Source organism: Paroedura picta, unplaced genomic scaffold (genome assembly GCF_049243985.1).
Source record: "Paroedura picta isolate Pp20150507F unplaced genomic scaffold, Ppicta_v3.0 Ppicta_v3_sca19, whole genome shotgun sequence".
In the NCBI taxonomy this organism is placed as follows: domain Eukaryota; kingdom Metazoa; phylum Chordata; class Lepidosauria; order Squamata; family Gekkonidae; genus Paroedura; species Paroedura picta.
The window spans coordinates 3,884,238-3,908,117 of NW_027518616.1; positions in this window are offsets into that span (position 1 = coordinate 3,884,238).

The following is a 23,880-nucleotide window of genomic DNA, read 5'->3' on the forward strand; positions in this document are numbered from 1 at the left end:
CCGTAGGAAAACCCTATTGATTTACCTGTTTTTACAAGGAAGTAAATGTGAAAAAAATATTTCTACATCCCATGGCCTTTCCCAACCATTTAAATTTTTCTCTTACAGGTCTAACACTTCCGAAAATCCAATACAACGCCCACCCCGAACAATATATAAAGATAAACGAACCGTTCACTGGGCACTTATCCGTACGAAAAACCCTATTGATTTACCTGTTTTTACAAGGAAATAAAATGTGAAAAAAATATTTCTACATCCCATGGCCTTTCCCAACCATTTAAATTTTTCTCTTACAGGTCTAACGCTTCCGAAAAACCAATACAACGCCCACCCGGAACAATATATAAAGCTAAATGAACCGTTCCCTGGGTACATATCCGTACGAAAATCCCTATTGATTTTCCTGTTTTTACAAGGAAGTAAAATGTGAAAAAAATAATTCTACATCCCATGGCCTTTCCCAACCATTTAAATTTTTCTCTTACAGGTCTAACACTTCCGAAAAACCAAAACAACGCCCACCCGGAACAATATATAAAGCTAAACGAACCGTTCACTGGGCACTTATCCGTACGAAAAACCCTATTGATTTACCTGTTTTTACAAGGAAGTAAATGTGAAAAAAATATTTCTACATCCCATGGCCTTTCCCAACCATTTAAATTTTTCTCTTACAGGTCTAACACTTCCGAAAATCCAATACAACGCCCACCCGGAACAATATATAAAGCTAAACGAACCGTTCACTAGCTACTTATCCGTACGAAAAACCCTATTGATTTACCTGTTTTTACAAGGAAGTAAATGTGAAAAAAATATTTCTACATCCCATGGCCTTTCCCAACCATTTAAATTTTTCTCTTACAGGTCTAACACTTCCGAAAATCCAATACAACGCCCACCCAGAAGAATATATAAAGATAAAGGAACCGTTCACTAGCTACTTATCCGTACGAAAATCCCTATCGATTTTCCTGTTTTTACAAGGAAGTAAAATGTGAAAAAAATATTTCTACATCCCATGGCCTTTCCCAACCATTTAAATTTTTCTCTTACAGGTCTAACACTTCTGAAAAACCAAAACAACGCCCACTTGGAACAATATATAAAGCTAAACGAACCGTTCACTGGGTACTTATCCGTACGAAAATCACTATTGATTTACCTGTTTTTAAACCGAAATAAAATGTGAAAAAAATATTTCTATATCCCATGGCCTTTCCCAACCATTTAAATTTTTCTCTTACAGGTCTAACACTTCCAAAAAACCAATACAACGCCCACCCGGAACAATATATAAAGCTAAACGAACCGTTCACTGGGTACTTATCCGTACGAAAATCCCTATTGATTTACCTGTTTTTAAAAGGAAATAAAATGTGAAAAAAATATTTCTACATCCCATGGCCTTTCCCAACCAATTAAATTTTTCTCTTACAGGCCTAACACTTCCGAAAAAACAATACAACGCCCATCCGGAACAATGTATAAAGCTAAACAAACCGTTCACTGGGCACTTATCCGTACGAAAAACCCTATTGATTTACCTGTTTTTACAAGGAAATAAAATGTGAAAAAAATATTTCTACATCCCATGGCCTTTCCCAACCATTTAAATTTTTCTCTTACAGGTCTAACGCTTCCGAAAAACCAATACAACGCCCACCCGGAACAATATATAAAGTTAAACGAACCGTTCACTGGGTACATATCCGTACGAAAATCCCTATTGATTTTCCTGTTTTTACAAGGAAGTAAAATGTGAAAAAATATTTCTACATCCCATGGCCTTTCCCAACCATTTAAATTTTTCTCTTACAGGTCTAACACTTCTGAAAAACCAATACAACGCCCACCCGGAACAATATATAAAGCTAAACGAACCGTTCACTGGGCACTTATCCGTACGAAAAACCCTATTGATATACCTGTTTTTACAAGGAAATAAAATGTGAAAAAAATATTTCTACATCCCATGGCCTTTCCCAACCATTTAAATTTTTCTCTTACAGGTCTAACGCTTCCGAAAAACCAATACAACGCCCACCCGGAACAATATATAAAGCTAAACGAACCGTTCACTGGGTACTTATCCGTACGAAAATCACTATTGATTTACCTGTTTTTAAATGGGAATAAAATGTGAAAAAAATATTTCTATATCCCATGGCCTTTCCCAACCATTTAAATTTTTCTCTTACAGGTCTAACACTTCCGAAAAACCAATACAACGCCCACCCGGAACAATATATAAAGCTAAACGAACCGTTCACTGGGCACTTATCCGTACGAAAAACCCTATTGATTTACCTCTTTTTACAAGGAAATAAAATGTGAAAAAAATATTTCTACATCCCATGGCCTTTCCCAACCATTTAAATTTTTCTCTTACAGGTCTAACGCTTCCGAAAAACCAATACAACGCCCACCCGGAACAATATATAAAGCTAAATGAACCGTTCCCTGGGTACATATCCGTACCAAAATCCCTATTGATTTTCCTGTTTTTACAAGGAAGTAAAATGTGAAAAAAATAATTCTACATCCCATGGCCTTTCCCAACCATTTAAATTTTTCTCTTACAGGTCTAACACTTCCGAAAAACCAAAACAACGCCCACCCGGAACAATATATAAAGCTAAACGAACCGTTCACTGGGCACTTATCCGTACGAAAAACCCTATTGATTTACCTGTTTTTACAAGGAAGTAAATGTGAAAAAAATATTTCTACATCCCATGGCCTTTCCCAACCATTTAAATTTTTCTCTTACAGGTCTAACATTTCCGAAAATCCAATACAACGCCCACCCGGAACAATATATAAAGCTAAACGAACCGTTCACTAGCTACTTATCCGTACGAAAAACCCTATTGATTTACCTGTTTTTACAAGGAAGTAAATGTGAAAAAAATATTTCTACATCCCATGGCCTTTCCCAACCATTTAAATTTTTCTCTTACAGGTCTAACACTTCCGAAAATCCAATACAACGCCCACCCAGAAGAATATATAAAGATAAAGGAACCGTTCACTAGCTACTTATCCGTACGAAAATCCCTATCGATTTTCCTGTTTTTACAAGGAAGTAAAATGTGAAAAAAATATTTCTACATCCCATGGCCTTTCCCAACCATTTAAATTTTTCTCTTACAGGTCTAACACTTCTGAAAAACCAAAACAACGCCCACCCGGAACAATATATAAAGCTAAACGAACCGTTCACTGGGTACTTATCCGTACGAAAATCACTATTGATTTACCTGTTTTTAAACGGAAATAAAATGTGAAAAAAATATTTCTATATCCCATGGCCTTTCCCAACCATTTAAATTTTTCTCTTACAGGTCTAACACTTCCAAAAAACCAATACAACGCCCACCCGGAACAATATATAAAGCTAAACGAACCGTTCACTGGGTACTTATCCGTACGAAAATCCCTATTGATTTACCTGTTTTTAAAAGGAAATAAAATGTGAAAAAAATATTTCTACATCCCATGGCCTTTCCCAACCATTTAAATTTTTCTCTTACAGGCCTAACACTTCCGAAAAAACAATACAACGCCCATCCGGAACAATGTATAAAGCTAAACAAACCGTTCACTGGGCACTTATCCGTACGAAAAACCCTATTGATTTACCTGTTTTTACAAGGAAATAAAATGTGAAAAAAATATTTCTACATCCCATGGCCTTTCCCAACCATTTAAATTTTTCTCTTACAGGTCTAACGCTTCCGAAAAACCAATACAACGCCCACCCGGAACAATATATAAAGTTAAACGAACCGTTCACTGGGTACATATCCGTACGAAAATCCCTATTGATTTTCCTGTTTTTACAAGGAAGTAAAATGTGAAAAAATATTTCTACATCCCATGCCCTTTCCCAACCATTTAAATTTTTCTCTTACAGGTCTAACACTTCTGAAAAACCAATACAACGCCCACCCGGAACAATATATAAAGCTAAACGAACCGTTCACTGGGCACTTATCCGTACGAAAAACCCTATTGATATACCTGTTTTTACAAGGAAATAAAATGTGAAAAAAATATTTCTACATCCCATGGCCTTTCCCAACCATTTAAATTTTTCTCTTACAGGTCTAACGCTTCCGAAAAACCAATACAACGCCCACCCGGAACAATATATAAAGCTAAACGAACCGTTCACTGGGTACTTATCCGTACGAAAATCACTATTGATTTACCTGTTTTTAAATGGGAATAAAATGTGAAAAAAATATTTCTATATCCCATGGCCTTTCCCAACCATTTAAATTTTTCTCTTACAGGTCTAACACTTCCGAAAAACCAATACAACGCCCACCCGGAACAATATATAAAGCTAAACGAACCGTTCACTGGGCACTTATCCGTACGAAAAACCCTATTGATTTACCTCTTTTTACAAGGAAGTAAATGTGTAAAAAATATTTCTACATCCCATGCCCTTTCCCAACCATTTAAATTTTTCTCTTACAGGTCTAACACTTGCGAAAAACCAATACAACGCCCACCCGGAACAATATATAAAGCTAAACGAACCGTTCACTGGGTACTTATCCGTACGAAAATCACTATTGATTTACCTGTTTTTAAACGGAAATAAAATGTGAAAAAAATATTTCTATATCCCATGGCCTTTCCCAACCATTTAAATTTTTCTCTTACAGGTCTAACACTTCCAAAAAACCAACACAACGCCCACCCGGAACAATATATAAAGCTAAACGAACCGTTCACTGGGTACTTATCCGTACGAAAATCCCTATTGATTTACCTGTTTTTAAAAGGAAATAAAATGTGAAAAAAATATTTCTACATCCCATGGACTTTCCCAACCATTTAAATTTTTCTCTTACAGGTCTAACACTTCCGAAAAACCAATACAACGCCCACCCGGAACAATATAAAAAGCTAAACGAACGGTTCACTGGGTACTTATCCGTACGAAAAACCCTATAGATTTACCTGTTTTTACAAGGAAGTAAATGTGAAAAAAATATTTCTACATCCCATGGCCTTTCCCAACCATTTAAATTTTTCTCTTACAGGTCTAACACTTCTGAAAAACCAATACAACGCCCACCCGGAAGAATATATTAAGATAAACGAACCGTTCACTGGGCACTTATCCGTAAGAAAAACCCTATTGATTTACCTGTTTTTACAAGGAAGTAAATGTGAAAAAAATATTTCTACATCCCATGGCCTTTCCCAACCATTTAAATTTTTCTCTTACAGGCCTAACACTTCCGAAAAAACAATACAACACCCACCCGGAACAATGTATAAAGCTAAACAAACCGTTCACTGGGCACTTATCCGTACGATAAACCCTATTGATTTACCTGTTTTTACAAGGAAATAAAATGTGAAAAAAATATTTCTACATCCCATGGCCTTTCCCAACCATTTAAATTTTTCTCTTACAGGTCTAACGCTTCCGAAAAACCAATACAACGCCCACCCGGAACAATATATAAAGCTAAACGAACCGTTCACTGGGTACTTATCCGTACGAAAATCACTATTGATTTACCTGTTTTTAAATGGAAATAAAATGTGAAAAAAATATTTCTATATCGCATGGCCTTTCCCAACCATTTAAATTTTTCTCTTACAGGTCTAACACTTCCGAAAAACCAATACAACGCCCACCCGGAACAATATATAAAGCTAAACGAACCGTTCACTGGGCACTTATCCGTACGAAAAACCCTATTGATTTACCTCTTTTTACAAGGAAATAAAATGTGAAAAAAATATTTCTACATCCCATGGCCTTTCCCAACCATTTAAATTTCTCTCTTACAGGTCTAACACTTCCGAAAAACCAATACAACGCCCACCCGGAACAATATATAAAGCTAAACGAACCGTTCACTGGGTACTTATCCGTACGAAAATCACTATTGATTTACCTGTTTTTAAACGGAAATAAAATGTGAAAAAAATATTTCTATATCCCATGGCCTTTCCCAACCATTTAAATTTTTCTCTTACAGGTCTAACACTTCCAAAAAACCATCACAACGCCCACCCGGAACAATATATAAAGCTAAACGAACCGTTCACTGGGTACTTATCCGTACGAAAATCCCTATTGATTTACCTGTTTTTAAAAGGAAATAAAATGTGAAAAAAATATTTCTACATCCCATGGACTTTCCCAACCATTTAAATTTTTCTCTTACAGGTCTAACACTTCCGAAAAACCAATACAACGCCCACCCGGAACAATATAAAAAGCTAAACGAACGGTTCACTGGGTACTTATCCGTACGAAAAACCCTATAGATTTACCTGTTTTTACAAGGAAGTAAATGTGAAAAAAATATTTCTACATCCCATGGCCTTTCCCAACCATTTAAATTTTTCTCTTACAGGTCTAACACTTCCGAAAAACCAATACAACGCCCACCCGGAAGAATATATTAAGATAAACGAACCGTTCACTGGGCACTTATCCGTAAGAAAAACCCTATTGATTTACCTGTTTTTACAAGGAAGTAAATGTGAAAAAAATATTTCTACATCCCATGGCCTTTCCCAACCATTTAAATTTTTCTCTTACAGGCCTAACACTTCCGAAAAAACAATACAACACCCACCCGGAACAATGTATAAAGCTAAACAAACCGTTCACTGGGCACTTATCCGTACGAAAAACCCTATTGATTTACCTGTTTTTACAAGGAAATAAAATGTGAAAAAAATATTTCTACATCCCATGGCCTTTCCCAACCATTTAAATTTTTCTCTTACAGGTCTAACGCTTCCGAAAAACCAATACAACGCCCACCCGGAACAATATATAAAGCTAAACGAACCGTTCACTGGGTACTTATCCGTACGAAAATCACTATTGATTTACCTGTTTTTAAATGGAAATAAAATGTGAAAAAAATATTTCTATATCCCATGGCCTTTCCCAACCATTTAAATTTTTCTCTTACAGGTCTAACACTTCCAAAAAACCAATACAACGCCCACCCGGAACAATATATAAAGCTAAACGAACCGTTCACTGGGCACTTATCCGTACGAAAAACCCTATTGATTTACCTCTTTTTACAAGGAAATAAAATGTGAAAAAAATATTTCTACATCCCATGGCCTTTCCCAACCATTTAAATTTTTCTCTTACAAATCTAACGCTTCCGAAAAACCAATACAACGCCCACCCGGAACAATATATAAAGCTAAACGAACCGTTCACTGGGTACTTATCCGTACGAAAATCACTATTGATTTACCTGTTTTTAAATGGAAATAAAATGTGAAAAAAATATTTCTATATCCCATGCCCTTTCCCAACCATTTAAATTTTTCTCTTACAGGTCTAACGCTTCCGAAAAACCAATACAACGCCAACCCGGAACAATATATAAAGCTAAACGAACCGTTCACTGGGCACTTATCCGTACGAAAAACCCTATTGATTTACCTCTTTTTACAAGGAAGTAAATGTGTAAAAAATATTTCTACATCCCATGCCCTTTCCCAACCATTTAAATTTTTCTCTTACAGGTCTAACACTTGCGAAAAACCAATACAACGCCCACCCGGAACAATATATAAAGCTAAACGAACCGTTCACTGGGTACTTATCCGTACGAAAATCACTATTGATTTACCTGTTTTTAAACGGAAATAAAATGTGAAAAAAATATTTCTATATCCCATGGCCTTTCCCAACCATTTAAATTTTTCTCTTACAGGTCTAACACTTCCAAAAAACCAACACAACGCCCACCCGGAACAATATATAAAGCTAAACGAACCGTTCACTGGGCACTTATCCGTACGAAAAACCCTATTGATTTACCTGTTTTTACAAGGAAGTAAATGTGAAAAAAATATTTCTACATCCCATGGCCTTTCCCAACCATTTAAATGTTTCTCTTACAGGTCTAACACTTCCGAAAATCGAATACAACGCCCACCCGGAAGAATATAAAGATAAACGAACCGTTCACTAGCTACTTATCCGTACGAAAATCCCTATCGATTTTCCTGTTTTTACAAGGAAGTAAAATGTGAAAAAAATATTTCTACATCCCATGGCCTTTCCCAACCATTGAAATTTTTCTCTTACAGGTCTAACACTTCCGAAAAACCAAAACAACGCCCACCCGGAACAATATATAAAGCTAAACGAACCGTTCACTGGGCACTTATCCGTACGAAAATCCCTATCGTTTTACCTGTATTTACAAGGAAATAAAATGTGAAAAAAATATTTCTACATACCATGGCCTTTCCCAACCATTTAAATTTTTCTCTTACAGGTCTAACACTTCCGAAAAACCAATACAACATCCACCCGGAACAATATATAAAGCTAAACGAACCGTTCACTGGGTACTTATCCGTACGAAAAACCCTATTGATTTACCTGTTTTTACAAGGAAGTAAATGTGAAAAAAATATTTCTACATCCCATGGCCTTTCCCAACCATTTAAATTTTTCTCTTACAGGTCTAACGCTTCCGAAAAACCAATACAACGCCCACCCGGAACAATATATAAAGCTAAATGAACCGTTCACTGGGTACTTATCCGTACGAAAAACCCTATAGATTTACCTGTTTTTACAAGGAAGTAAATGTGAAAAAAATATTTCTACATCCCATGGCCTTTCCCAACCATTTAAATTTTTCTCTTACAGGTCTAACACTTCCGAAAATCCAATACAACGCCCACCCGGAACAATATATAAAGCTAAACGAACCGTTCACTAGCTACTTATCCGTACGAAAAACCCTATTGATTTACCATTTTTTACAAGGAAGTAAATGTGAAAAAAATATTTCTACATCCCATGGCCTTTCCCAACCATTTAAATTTTTCTCTTACAGGTCTAACACTTCCGAAAATCCAATACAACGCCCACCCAGAAGAATATATAAAGATAAAGGAACCGTTCACTAGCTACTTATCCGTACGAAAATCCCTATCGATTTTCCTGTTTTTACAAGGAAGTAAAATGTGAAAAAAATATTTCTACATCCCATGGCCTTTCCCAACCATTTAAATTTTTCTCTTACAGGTCTAACACTTCTGAAAAACCAAAACAACGCCCACCCGGAACAATATATAAAGCTAAACGAACCGTTCACTGGGTACTTATCCGTACGAAAATCACTATTGATTTACCTGTTTTTAAACGGAAATAAAATGTGAAAAAAATATTTCTATATCCCATGGCCTTTCCCAACCATTTAAATTTTTCTCTTACAGGTCTAACACTTCCAAAAAACCAATACAACGCCCACCCGGAACAATATATAAAGCTAAACGAACCGTTCACTGGGTACTTATCCGTACGAAAATCCCTATTGATTTACCTGTTTTTAAAAGGAAATAAAATGTGAAAAAAATATTTCTACATCCCATGGCCTTTCCCAACCATTTAAATTTTTCTCTTACAGGTCTAACACTTCCGAAAAACCAATACAACGCCCACCCGGAACAATATATAAAGCTAAACGAACGGTTCACTGGGTAATTATCCGTACGAAAAACCCTATTGATTTACCTGTTTTTACAAGGAAGTAAATGTGATAAAAATATTTCTACATCCCATGGCCTTTCCCAACCATTTAAATTTTTCTCTTACAGGTCTAACACTTCCGAAAAACCAATACAACGCCCACCCGGAAGAATATATTAAGATAAACGAACCGTTCACTGGGTACTTATCCGTACGAAAATCCCTATCGATTTTCCTGTTTTTACAAGGAAGTAAAATGTGAAAAAAATATTTCTACATCCCATGGCCTTTTCCAACCGTTTAAATTTTTCTCTTACAGGTCTAACACTTCCGAAAAACCAATACAACGCCCACCCGGAACAATATATAAAGCTAAACGAACCGTTCACTGGGCACTTATCCGTACGAAAAACCCTATTGATTTACCTGTTTTTACAAGGAAATAAAATGTGAAAAAAATATTTCTACATCCCATGGCCTTTCCCAACCATTTAAATTTTTCTCTTACAGGTCTAACGCTTCCGAAAAACCAATACAACGCCCACCCGGAACAATATATAAAGCTAAACGAACCGTTCACTGGGTACTTATCCGTACGAAAATCCCTATTGATTTACCTGTTTTTAAAAGGAAATAAAATGTGAAAAAATATTTCTACATCCCATGGCCTTTCCCAACCATTTAAATTTTTCTCTTACAGTTCTAACACTTCCGAAAAACCCATACAACGCCCACCCGGAACAATATATAAAGCTAAACGAACCGTTCACTGGGTACTTATCCGTACGAAAAACCCTATTGATTTACCTGTTTTTACAAGGAAGTAAATGTGAAAAAAATATTTCTACATCCCATGGCCTTTCCCAACCATTTAAATGTTTCTCTTACTGGTCTAACACTTCCGAAAATCGAATACAACGCCCACCCGGAAGAATATATAAAGATAAACGAACCGTTCACTAGCTACTTATCCGTACGAAAATCCCTATCGATTTTCCTGTTTTTACAAGGAAGTAAAATGTGAAAAAAATATTTCTACATCCCATGGCCTTTCCCAACCATTTAAATTTTTCTCTTACAGGTCTAACACTTCCGAAAAACCAAAACAACGCCCACCCGGAACAATATATAAAGCTAAACGAACCGTTCACTGGGCACTTATCCGTACGAAAAACCCTATTGATTTACCTGTTTTTACAAGGAAATAAAATGTGAAAAAAATATTTCTACATCCCATGGCCTTTCCCAACCATTTAAATTTTTCTCTTACAGGTCTAACACTTCTGAAAAACCAAAACAACGCCCACCCGGAACAATATATAAAGCTAAACGAACCGTTCACTGGGCACTTATCCGTACGAAGATCCCTATTGATTTACCTGTTTTTAAAAGGAAATAAAATGTGAAAAAAATATTTCTACATCCCATGGCCTTTCCCAACCATTTAAATTTTTCTCTTACAGGTCTAACACTTCCGAAAAACCAATACAACGCCCACCCGGAACAATATATAAAGCTAAACGAACCGTTCACTGGGTACTTATCTGTACGAAAAACCCTATTGATTTACCTGTTTTTACAAGGAAGTAAATGTGAAAAAAATATTTCTACATCCCATGGCCTTTCCCAACCATTTAAATTTTTCTCTTACAGGTCTAACACTTCCGAAAATCCAATACATCGCCCACCCGGAAGAATATATAAAGATAAACGAACCGTTCACTAGGTACTTATCCGTCCGAAAATCCCTATCGATTTTCCTGTTTTTACAAGGAAGTAAAATGTGAAAAAAATATTTCTACATCCCATGGCCTTTCCCAACCATTAAAATTTTTCTCTTACAGGTCTAACACTTCCGAAAAACCAATACAACGCCCACCCGGAACCATATATAAAGCTAAACGAACCGTTCACTGGGTACTTATCCGTACGAAAATCCCTATTGATTTACCTGTTTTTAAAAGGAAATAAAATGTGAAAAAATATTTCTACATCCCATGGCCTTTCCCAACCATTTAAATTTTTCTCTTACAGTTCTAACACTTCCGAAAAACCCATACAACGCCCACCCGTAACAATATATAAAGCTAAACGAACCGTTCACTGGGTACTTATCCGTACGAAAAACCCTATTGATTTACCTGTTTTTACAAGGAAGTAAATGTGAAAAAAATATTTCTACATCCCATGGCCTTTCCCAACCATTTACATGTTTCTCTTACAGGTCTAACACTTCCGAAAATCGAATACAACGCCCACCCGGAAGAATATATAAAGATAAACGAACCGTTCACTAGCTACTTATCCGTACGAAAATCCCTATCGATTTTCCTGTTTTTACAAGGAAGTAAAATGTGAAAAAAATATTTCTACATCCCATGGCCTTTCCCAACCATTGAAATTTTTCTCTTACAGGTCTAACACTTCCGAAAAACCAAAACAACGCCCACCCGGAACAATATATAAAGCTAAACGAACCGTTCACTGGGCACTTATCCGTACGAAAATCCCTATCGTTTTACCTGTATTTACAAGGAAATAAAATGTGAAAAAAATATTTCTACATACCATGGCCTTTCCCAACCATTTAAATTTTTCTCTTACAGGTCTAACACTTCCGAAAAACCAATACAACATCCACCCGGAACAATATATAAAGCTAAACGAACCGTTCACTGGGTACTTATCCGTACGAAAATCCCTATCGATTTTCCTGATTTTACAAGGAAGTAAAATGTGAAAAAAATATTTCTACATCCCATGGCCTTTCCCAACCATTTAAATTTTTCTCTTACAGGTCTAACACTTCCGAAAAACCAAAACAACGCCCACCCGGAACAATATATAAAGCTAAACGAACCGTTCACTGGGCACTTATCCGTACGAAAAACCCTATTGATTTACCTGTTTTTACAAGGAAATAAAATGTGAAAAAAATATTTCTGCATCCCATGGCCTTTCCCAACCATTTAAATTTTTCTCTTACAGGTCTAACACTTCCGAAAAACCAAAACAACGCCCACCCGGAACAATATATAAAGCTAAACGAACCGTTCACTGGGCACTTATCCGTACGAAGATCCCTATTGATTTACCTGTTTTTAAAAGGAAATAAAATGTGAAAAAAATATTTCTACATCCCACGGCCTTTCCCAACCATTTAAATTTTTCTCTTACAGGTCTAACACTTCCGAAAAACCAATACAACGCCCACCCGGAACAATATATAAAGCTAAACGAACCGTTCACTGGGTACTTATCTGTACGAAAAACCCTATTGATTTACCTGTTTTTACAAGGAAGTAAATGTGAAAAAAATATTTCTACATCCCATGGCCTTTCCCAACCATTTAAATTTTTCTCTTACAGGTCTAACACTTCCGAAAATCCAATACATCGCCCACCCGGAAGAATATATAAAGATAAACGAACCGTTCACTAGGTACTTATCCGTCCAAAAATCCCTATCGATTTTCCTGTTTTTACAAGGAAGTAAAATGTGAAAAAAATATTTCTACATCCCATGGCCTTTCCCAACCATTTAAATTTTTCTCTTACAGGTCTAACACTTCCGAAAAACCAATACAACGCCCACCCGGAACCATATATAAAGCTAAACGAACCGTTCACTGGGTACTTATCCGTACGAAAATCCCTATTGATTTACCTGTTTTTAAAAGGAAATAAAATGTGAAAAAATATTTCTACATCCCATGGCCTTTCCCAACCATTTAAATTTTTCTCTTACAGTTCTAACACTTCCGAAAAACCCATACAACGCCCACCCGGAACAATATATAAAGCTAAACGAACCGTTCACTGGGTACTTATCCGTACGAAAAACCCTATTGATTTACCTGTTTTTACAAGGAAGTAAATGTGAAAAAAATATTTCTACATCCCATGGCCTTTCCCAACCATTTAAATGTTTCTCTTACAGGTCTAACACTTCCGAAAATCGAATACAACGCCCACCCGGAAGAATATATAAAGATAAACGAACCGTTCACTAGCTACTTATCCGTACGAAAATCCCTATCGATTTTCCTGTTTTTACAAGGAAGTAAAATGTGAAAAAAATATTTCTACATCCCATGGCCTTTCCCAACCATTGAAATTTTTCTCTTACAGGTCTAACACTTCCGAAAAACCAAAACAACGCCCACCCGGAACAATATATAAAGCTAAACGAACCGTTCACTGGGCACTTATCCGTACGAAAATCCCTATCGTTTTACCTGTATTTACAAGGAAATAAAATGTGAAAAAAATATTTCTACATACCATGGCCTTTCCCAACCATTTAAATTTTTCTCTTACAGGTCTAACACTTCCGAAAAACCAATACAACATCCACCCGGAACAATATATAAAGCTAAACGAACCGTTCACTGGGTACTTATCCGTACGAAAATCCCTATCGATTTTCCTGATTTTACAAGGAAGTAAAATGTGAAAAAAATATTTCTACATCCCATGGCCTTTCCCAACCATTTAAATTTTTCTCTTACAGGTCTAACACTTCCGAAAAACCAAAACAACGCCCACCCGGAACAATATATAAAGCTAAACGAACCGTTCACTGGGCACTTATCCGTACGAAAAACCCTATTAATTTACCTGTTTTTACAAGGAAATAAAATGTGAAAAAAATATTTCTGCATCCCATGGCCTTTCCCAACCATTTAAATTTTTCTCTTACAGGTCTAACACTTCCGAAAAACCAAAACAACGCCCACCCGGAACAATATATAAAGCTAAACGAACCGTTCACTGGGCACTTATCCGTACGAAGATCCCTATTGATTTACCTGTTTTTAAAAGGAAATAAAATGTGAAAAAAATATTTCTACATCCCACGGCCTTTCCCAACCATTTAAATTTTTCTCTTACAGGTCTAACACTTCCGAAAAACCAATACAACGCCCACCCGGAACAATATATAAAGCTAAACGAACCGTTCACTGGGTACTTATCTGTACGAAAAACCCTATTGATTTACCTGTTTTTACAAGGAAGTAAATGTGAAAAAAAAATTTCTACATCCCATGGCCTTTCCCAACCATTTAAATTTTTCTCTTACAGGTCTAACACTTCCGAAAATCCAATACATCGCCCACCCGGAAGAATATATAAAGATAAACGAACCGTTCACTAGGTACTTATCCGTCCAAAAATCCCTATCGATTTTCCTGTTTTTACAAGGAAGTAAAATGTGAAAAAAATATTTCTACATCCCATGGCCTTTCCCAACCATTTAAATTTTTCTCTTACAGGTCTAACACTTCCGAAAAACCAATACAACGCCCACCCGGAACCATATATAAAGCTAAACGAACCGTTCACTGGGTACTTATCCGTACGAAAATCCCTATTGATTTACCTGTTTTTAAAAGGAAATAAAATGTGAAAAAATATTTCTACATCCCATGGCCTTTCCCAACCATTTAAATTTTTCTCTTACAGTTCTAACACTTCCGAAAAACCCATACAACGCCCACCCGGAACAATATATAAAGCTAAACGAACCGTTCACTGGGTACTTATCCGTACGAAAAACCCTATTGATTTACCTGTTTTTACAAGGAAGTAAATGTGAAAAAAATATTTCTACATCCCATGGCCTTTCCCAACCATTTAAATGTTTCTCTTACAGGTCTAACACTTCCGAAAATCGAATACAACGCCCACCCGGAAGAATATATAAAGATAAACGAACCGTTCACTAGCTACTTATCCGTACGAAAATCCCTATCGATTTTCCTGTTTTTACAAGGAATTAAAATGTGAAAAAAATATTTCTACATCCCATGGCCTTTCCCAACCATTGAAATTTTTCTCTTACAGGTCTAACACTTCCGAAAAACCGAAACAACGCCCACCCGGAACAATATATAAAGCTAAACGAACCGTTCACTGGGCACTTATCCGTACGAAAATCCCTATCGTTTTACCTGTATTTACAAGGAAATAAAATGTGAAAAAAATATTTCTACATACCATGGCCTTTCCCAACCATTTAAATTTTTCTCTTACAGGTCTAACACTTCCGAAAAACCAATACAACATCCACCCGGAACAATATATAAAGCTAAACGAACCGTTCACTGGGTACTTATCCGTACGAAAATCCCTATCGATTTTCCTGATTTTACAAGGAAGTAAAATGTGAAAAAAATATTTCTACATCCCATGGCCTTTCCCAACCATTTAAATTTTTCTCTTACAGGTCTAACACTTCCGAAAAACCAAAACAACGCCCACCCGGAACAATATATAAAGCTAAACGAACCGTTCACTGGGCACTTATCCGTACGAAAAACCCTATTGATTTACCTGTTTTTACAAGGAAATAAAATGTGAAAAAAATATTTCTATATCCCATGGCCTTTCCCAACCATTTAAATTTTTCTCTTACAGGTCTAACACTTCCGAAAAACCAAAACAACGCCCACCCGGAACAATATATAAAGCTAAACGAACCGTTCACTGGGCACTTATCCGTACGAAGATCCCTATTGATTTACCTGTTTTTAAAAGGAAATAAAATGTGAAAAAAATATTTCTACATCCCATGGCCTTTCCCAACCATTTAAATTTTTCTCTTACAGGTCTAACACTTCCGAAAAACCAATAAAACGCCCACCCGGAACAATATATAAAGCTAAACGAACCGTTCACTGGGTACTTATCTGTACGAAAAACCCTATTGATTTACCTGTTTTTACAAGGAAGTAAATGTGAAAAAAATATTTCTACATCCCATGGCCTTTCCCAACCATTTAAATTTTTCTCTTACAGGTCTAACACTTCCGAAAATCCAATACATCGCCCACCCGGAAGAATATATAAAGATAAACGAACCGTTCACTAGGTACTTATCCGTCCAAAAATCCCTATCGATTTTCCTGTTTTTACAAGGAAGTAAAATGTGAAAAAAATATTTCTACATCCCATGGCCTTTCCCAACCATTTAAATTTTTCTCTTACAGGTCTAACACTTCCGAAAAACCAATACAACGCCCACCCGGAACCATATATAAAGCTAAACGAACCGTTCACTGGGTACTTATCCGTACGAAAATCCCTATTGATTTACCTGTTTTTAAAAGGAAATAAAATGTGAAAAAAATATTTCTACATCCCATGGCCTTTCCCAACCATTTAAATTTTTCTCTTACAGGTCTAACACTTCCGAAAAACCAAAACAACGCCCACCCGGAACAATATATAAAGCTAAACGAACCATTCACTGGGTACTTATCTGTACGAAAAACCCTATTGATTTACCTGTTTTTACAAGGAAGTAAATGTGAAAATATATTTCTACATCCCATGGCCTTTCCCAACCATTTAAATTTTTCTCTTACAGGTCTAACACTTCCGAAAATCCAATACATCGCCCAACCGGAAGAATATATAAAGATAAACGAACCGTTCACTAGGTACTTATCCGTCCAAAAATCCCTATCGATTTTCCTGTTTTTACAAGGAAGTAAAATGTGAAAAAAATATTTCTACATCCCATGGCCTTTCCCAACCATTTAAATTTTTCTCTTACAGGTCTAACACTTCCGAAAAACCAATACAACGCCCACCCGGAACCATATATAAAGCTAAACGAACCGTTCACTGGGTACTTATCCGTACGAAAATCCCTATTGATTTACCTGTTTTTAAAAGGAAATAAAATGTGAAAAAAATATTTCTACATCCCATGGCCTTTCCCAACCATTTAAATTTTTCTCTTACAGGTCTAACACTTCCGAAAAACCAAAACAACGCCCACCCGGAACAATATATAAAGCTAAACGAACCGTTCACTGGGCACTTATCCGTACGAAAAACCCTATTGATTTACCTGTTTTAACAAGGAAATAAAATGTGAAAAAAATATTTCTACATCCCATGGCCTTTCCCAACCATTTAAATTTTTCTCTTACAGGTCTAACACTTCCGAAAAACCAAAACAATGCCCACGCGGAACAATATATAAAGCTAAACGAACCGTTCACTGGGCACTTATCCGTACGAAAAACCCTATTGATTTACCTGTTTTTACAAGGAAATAAAATGTGAAAAAAATATTTCTACATCCCATGGCCTTTCCCAACCATTTAAATTTTTCTCTTACATGTCTAACACTTCCGAAAAACCAATACAACGCCCACCCGGAACAATATATAAAGATAAACGAACCGTTCACTGGGTACTTATCCGTATGAAAAACCCTATTGATTTACCTGTTTTTACAAGGAAGTAAATGTGAAAAAAATATTTCTACATCCCATGGCCTTTCCCAACCATTTAAATTTTTCTCTTACAGGTCTAACACTTCCGAAAATCGAATACAACGCCCACCCGGAAGAATATATAAAGCTAAACGAACGGTTCACTAGCTACTTATCCGTACGAAAATCCCTATCGATTTTCCTGTTTTTACAAGGAAGTAAAATGTGAAAAAAATATTTCTACATCCCATGGCCTTTCCCAACCATTGACATTTTTCTCTTACAGGTCTAACACTTCCGAAAAATCAAAACAACGCCCACCCGGAACAATATATAAAGCTAAACGAGCGTTCACTGGGCACTTATCCGTACGAAAATCCCTATCGTTTTACCTGTATTTACAAGGAAATAAAATGTGAAAAAAATATTTCTACATACCATGGCCTTTCCCAACCATTTAAATTTTTCTCTTACAGGTCTAACACTTCCGAAAAACCAATACAACATCCACCCGGAACAATATATAAAGCTAAACGAACCGTTCATTGGGTACTTATCCGTACGAAAATCCCTATCGATTTTCCTGTTTTTACAAGGAAGTAAAATGTGAAAAAAATAATTCTACATCCCATGGCCTTTCCCAACCATTTAAATTTTTCTCTTACAGGTCTAACACTTCCGAAAAACCAAAACAACGCCCACCCGGAACAATATATAAAGCTAAACGAACCGTTCCCTGGGCACTTATCCGTACGAAAAACCCTATTGATTTACCTGTTTTTACAAGGAGATAAAATGTGAAAAAAATATTTCTAAATCCCATGGCCTTTCCCAACCATTTAAATTTTTCTTTTACAGGTCTAACACTTCCGAAAAACCAAAACAATGCCCACCCGGAACAATATATAAAGCTAAACGAACCGTTCACTGGGCACTTATCCGTACGAAAAACCCTATTGATTTACCTGTTTTTACAAGGAAATAAAATGTGAAAAAAATATTTCTACATCCCATGGCCTTTCCCAACCATTTAAATTTTTCTCTTACAGGTCTAACACTTCCAAAAACCCAAAACAATGCCCACCCGGAACAATATATAAAGCTAAACGAACCGTTCACTCGGCACTTATCCGTACGAAAAACCCTATTGATTTACCTGTTTTACAAGGAAATAAAATGTGAAAAAAATATTTCTACATCCCATGGCCTTTCCCAACCATTTAAATTCTTCTCTTACAGGTCTAACACATCCGAAAAACCAATACAACGCCCACCCGGAACAATATATAAAGCTAAACGAACCGTTCACTGGGTACATATCCGTACGAAAATCCCTATTGATTTTCCTGTTTTTACAAGGAAGTAAAATGTGAAAAAAATATTTCTACATCCCATGGCCTTTCCCAACCATTGAAATTTTTCTCTTACAGGTCTAACACTTCCGAAAAACCAATACAACGCCCACCCGGAACAATATATAAAGCTAAACGAACCGTTCACTGGGTACTTATCCGTACGAAAAACCCTATTGATTTACCTGTTTTTACAAGGAAGTAAATGTGAAAAAAATATTTCTACATCCCATGGCCTTTCCCAACCATTTAAATTTTTCTCTTACAGGTCTAACACTTCCGAAAATCCAATACAACGTCCACCCCGAACAATATATAAAGATAAACGAACCGTTCACTAGGTACTTATCCGTCCGAAAATCCCTATTGATTTTCCTGTTTTTACAAGGAAGTAAAATGTTAAACAAATAATTCTACATCCCATGGCCTTTCCCAACCATTTAAATTTTTCTCTTACAGGTCTAACACTTCCGAAAAACCAAAACAACGCCCACCCGGAACAATATATAAAGCTAAACGAACCGTTCACTGGGCACTTATCCGTACGAAAAACCCTATTGATTTACCTGTTTTTACAAGGAAATAAAGTGTGAAAAAAATATTTCTACATCCCATGGCCTTTCCCAACCATTTAAATTTTTCTCTTACAGGTCTAACACTTCCGAAAAACCAAAACAATGCCCACCCGGAACAATATATAAAGCTAAACGAACCGTTCACTGGGCACTTATACATACGAAAAACCCTTTTGATTTACCTGTTTTACAAGGAAATAAAATGTGAAAAAAATATTTCTACATCCCATGGCCTTTCCCAACCATTTAAATTCTTTTCTTACAGGTCTAACACATCCGAAAAACCAATACAACGCCCACCCGGAACAATATATAAAGCTAAACGAACCGTTCACTGGGTACATATCCGTACGAAAATCCGTATTGATTTTCCTGTTTTTACAAGGAAGTAAAATGTGAAAAAAATATTTCTACATCCCATGGCCTTTCCCAACCATTTAAATTTTTCTCTTACAGGTCTAACACTTCCGAAAAACCAATACAACGCCCACCCGGAACAATATATAAAGCTAAACGAACCGTTCACTGGGTACTTATCCGTACGAAAAACCCTATTGATTTACCTGTTTTTACAAGGAAGTAAATGTGAAAAAAATATTTCTACATCCCATGGCCTTTCCCAACCATTTAAATTTTTCTCTTACAGGTCTAACACTTCCGAAAATCCAATACAACGCCCACCCCGAACAATATATAAAGATAAACGAACCGTTCACTAGGTACTTATCCGTCCGAAAATCCCTATCGATTTTCCTGTTTTTACAAGGAAGTAAAATGTGAAAAAAATATTTCTACATCCCATGGCCTTTCCCAACCATTTAAATTTTTCTCTTACAGGTCTAACACTTCCGAAAATCCAATACATCGCCCACCCGGAAGAATATATAAAGATAAACGAACCGTTCACTAGGTACTTATCCGTCCAAAAATCCCTATCGATTTTCCTGTTTTTACAAGGAAGTAAAATGTGAAAAAAATATTTCTACATCCCATGGCCTTTCCCAACCATTTAAATTTTTCTCTTACAGGTCTAACACTTCCGAAAAACCAATACAACGCCCACCCGGAACCATATATAAAGCTAAACGAACCGTTCACTGGGTACTTATCCGTACGAAAATCCCTATTGATTTACCTGTTTTTAAAAGGAAATAAAATGTGAAAAAATATTTCTACATCCCATGGCCTTTCCCAACCATTTAAATTTTTCTCTTACAGTTCTAACACTTCCGAAAAACCCATACAACGCCCACCCGGAACAATATATAAAGCTAAACGAACCGTTCACTGGGTACTTATCCGTACGAAAAACCCTATTGATTTACCTGTTTTTACAAGGAAGTAAATGTGAAAAAAATATTTCTACATCCCATGGCCTTTCCCAACCATTTAAATGTTTCTCTTACAGGTCTAACACTTCCGAAAATCGAATACAACGCCCACCCGGAAGAATATATAAAGATAAACGAACCGTTCACTAGCTACTTATCCGTACGAAAATCCCTATCGATTTTCCTGTTTTTACAAGGAAGTAAAATGTGAAAAAAATATTTCTACATCCCATGGCCTTTCCCAACCATTGAAATTTTTCTCTTACAGGTCTAACACTTCCGAAAAACCAAAACAACGCCCACCCGGAACAATATATAAAGCTAAACGAACCGTTCACTGGGCACTTATCCGTACGAAAATCCCTATCGTTTTACCTGTATTTACAAGGAAATAAAATGTGAAAAAAATATTTCTACATACCATGGCCTTTCCCAACCATTTAAATTTTTCTCTTACAGGTCTAACACTTCCGAAAAACCAATACAACATCCACCCGGAACAATATATAAAGCTAAACGAACCGTTCACTGGGTACTTATCCGTACGAAAATCCCTATCGATTTTCCTGATTTTACAAGGAAGTAAAATGTGAAAAAAATATTTCTACATCCCATGGCCTTTCCCAACCATTTAAATTTTTCTCTTACAGGTCTAACACTTCCGAAAAACCAAAACAACGCCCACCCGGAACAATATATAAAGCTAAACGAACCGTTCACTGGGCACTTATCCGTACGAAAAACCCTATTAATTTACCTGTTTTTACAAGGAAATAAAATGTGAAAAAAATATTTCTGCATCCCATGGCCTTTCCCAACCATTTAAATTTTTCTCTTACAGGTCTAACACTTCCGAAAAACCAAAACAACGCCCACCCGGAACAATATATAAAGCTAAACGAACCGTTCACTGGGCACTTATCCGTACGAAGATCCCTATTGATTTACCTGTTTTTAAAAGGAAATAAAATGTGAAAAAAATATTTCTACATCCCACGGCCTTTCCCAACCATTTAAATTTTTCTCTTACAGGTCTAACACTTCCGAAAAACCAATACAACGCCCACCCGGAACAATATATAAAGCTAAACGAACCGTTCACTGGGTACTTATCTGTACGAAAAACCCTATTGATTTACCTGTTTTTACAAGGAAGTAAATGTGAAAAAAAAATTTCTACATCCCATGGCCTTTCCCAACCATTTAAATTTTTCTCTTACAGGTCTAACACTTCCGAAAATCCAATACATCGCCCACCCGGAAGAATATATAAAGATAAACGAACCGTTCACTAGGTACTTATCCGTCCAAAAATCCCTATCGATTTTCCTGTTTTTACAAGGAAGTAAAATGTGAAAAAAATATTTCTACATCCCATGGCCTTTCCCAACCATTTAAATTTTTCTCTTACAGGTCTAACACTTCCGAAAAACCAATACAACGCCCACCCGGAACCATATATAAAGCTAAACGAACCGTTCACTGGGTACTTATCCGTACGAAAATCCCTATTGATTTACCTGTTTTTAAAAGGAAATAAAATGTGAAAAAATATTTCTACATCCCATGGCCTTTCCCAACCATTTAAATTTTTCTCTTACAGTTCTAACACTTCCGAAAAACCCATACAACGCCCACCCGGAACAATATATAAAGCTAAACGAACCGTTCACTGGGTACTTATCCGTACGAAAAACCCTATTGATTTACCTGTTTTTACAAGGAAGTAAATGTGAAAAAAATATTTCTACATCCCATGGCCTTTCCCAACCATTTAAATGTTTCTCTTACAGGTCTAACACTTCCGAAAATCGAATACAACGCCCACCCGGAAGAATATATAAAGATAAACGAACCGTTCACTAGCTACTTATCCGTACGAAAATCCCTATCGATTTTCCTGTTTTTACAAGGAATTAAAATGTGAAAAAAATATTTCTACATCCCATGGCCTTTCCCAACCATTGAAATTTTTCTCTTACAGGTCTAACACTTCCGAAAAACCGAAACAACGCCCACCCGGAACAATATATAAAGCTAAACGAACCGTTCACTGGGCACTTATCCGTACGAAAATCCCTATCGTTTTACCTGTATTTACAAGGAAATAAAATGTGAAAAAAATATTTCTACATACCATGGCCTTTCCCAACCATTTAAATTTTTCTCTTACAGGTCTAACACTTCCGAAAAACCAATACAACATCCACCCGGAACAATATATAAAGCTAAACGAACCGTTCACTGGGTACTTATCCGTACGAAAATCCCTATCGATTTTCCTGATTTTACAAGGAAGTAAAATGTGAAAAAAATATTTCTACATCCCATGGCCTTTCCCAACCATTTAAATTTTTCTCTTACAGGTCTAACACTTCCGAAAAACCAAAACAACGCCCACCCGGAACAATATATAAAGCTAAACGAACCGTTCACTGGGCACTTATCCGTACGAAAAACCCTATTGATTTACCTGTTTTTACAAGGAAATAAAATGTGAAAAAAATATTTCTATATCCCATGGCCTTTCCCAACCATTTAAATTTTTCTCTTACAGGTCTAACACTTCCGAAAAACCAAAACAACGCCCACCCGGAACAATATATAAAGCTAAACGAACCGTTCACTGGGCACTTATCCGTACGAAGATCCCTATTGATTTACCTGTTTTTAAAAGGAAATAAAATGTGAAAAAAATATTTCTACATCCCATGGCCTTTCCCAACCATTTAAATTTTTCTCTTACAGGTCTAACACTTCCGAAAAACCAATAAAACGCCCACCCGGAACAATATATAAAGCTAAACGAACCGTTCACTGGGTACTTATCTGTACGAAAAACCCTATTGATTTACCTGTTTTTACAAGGAAGTAAATGTG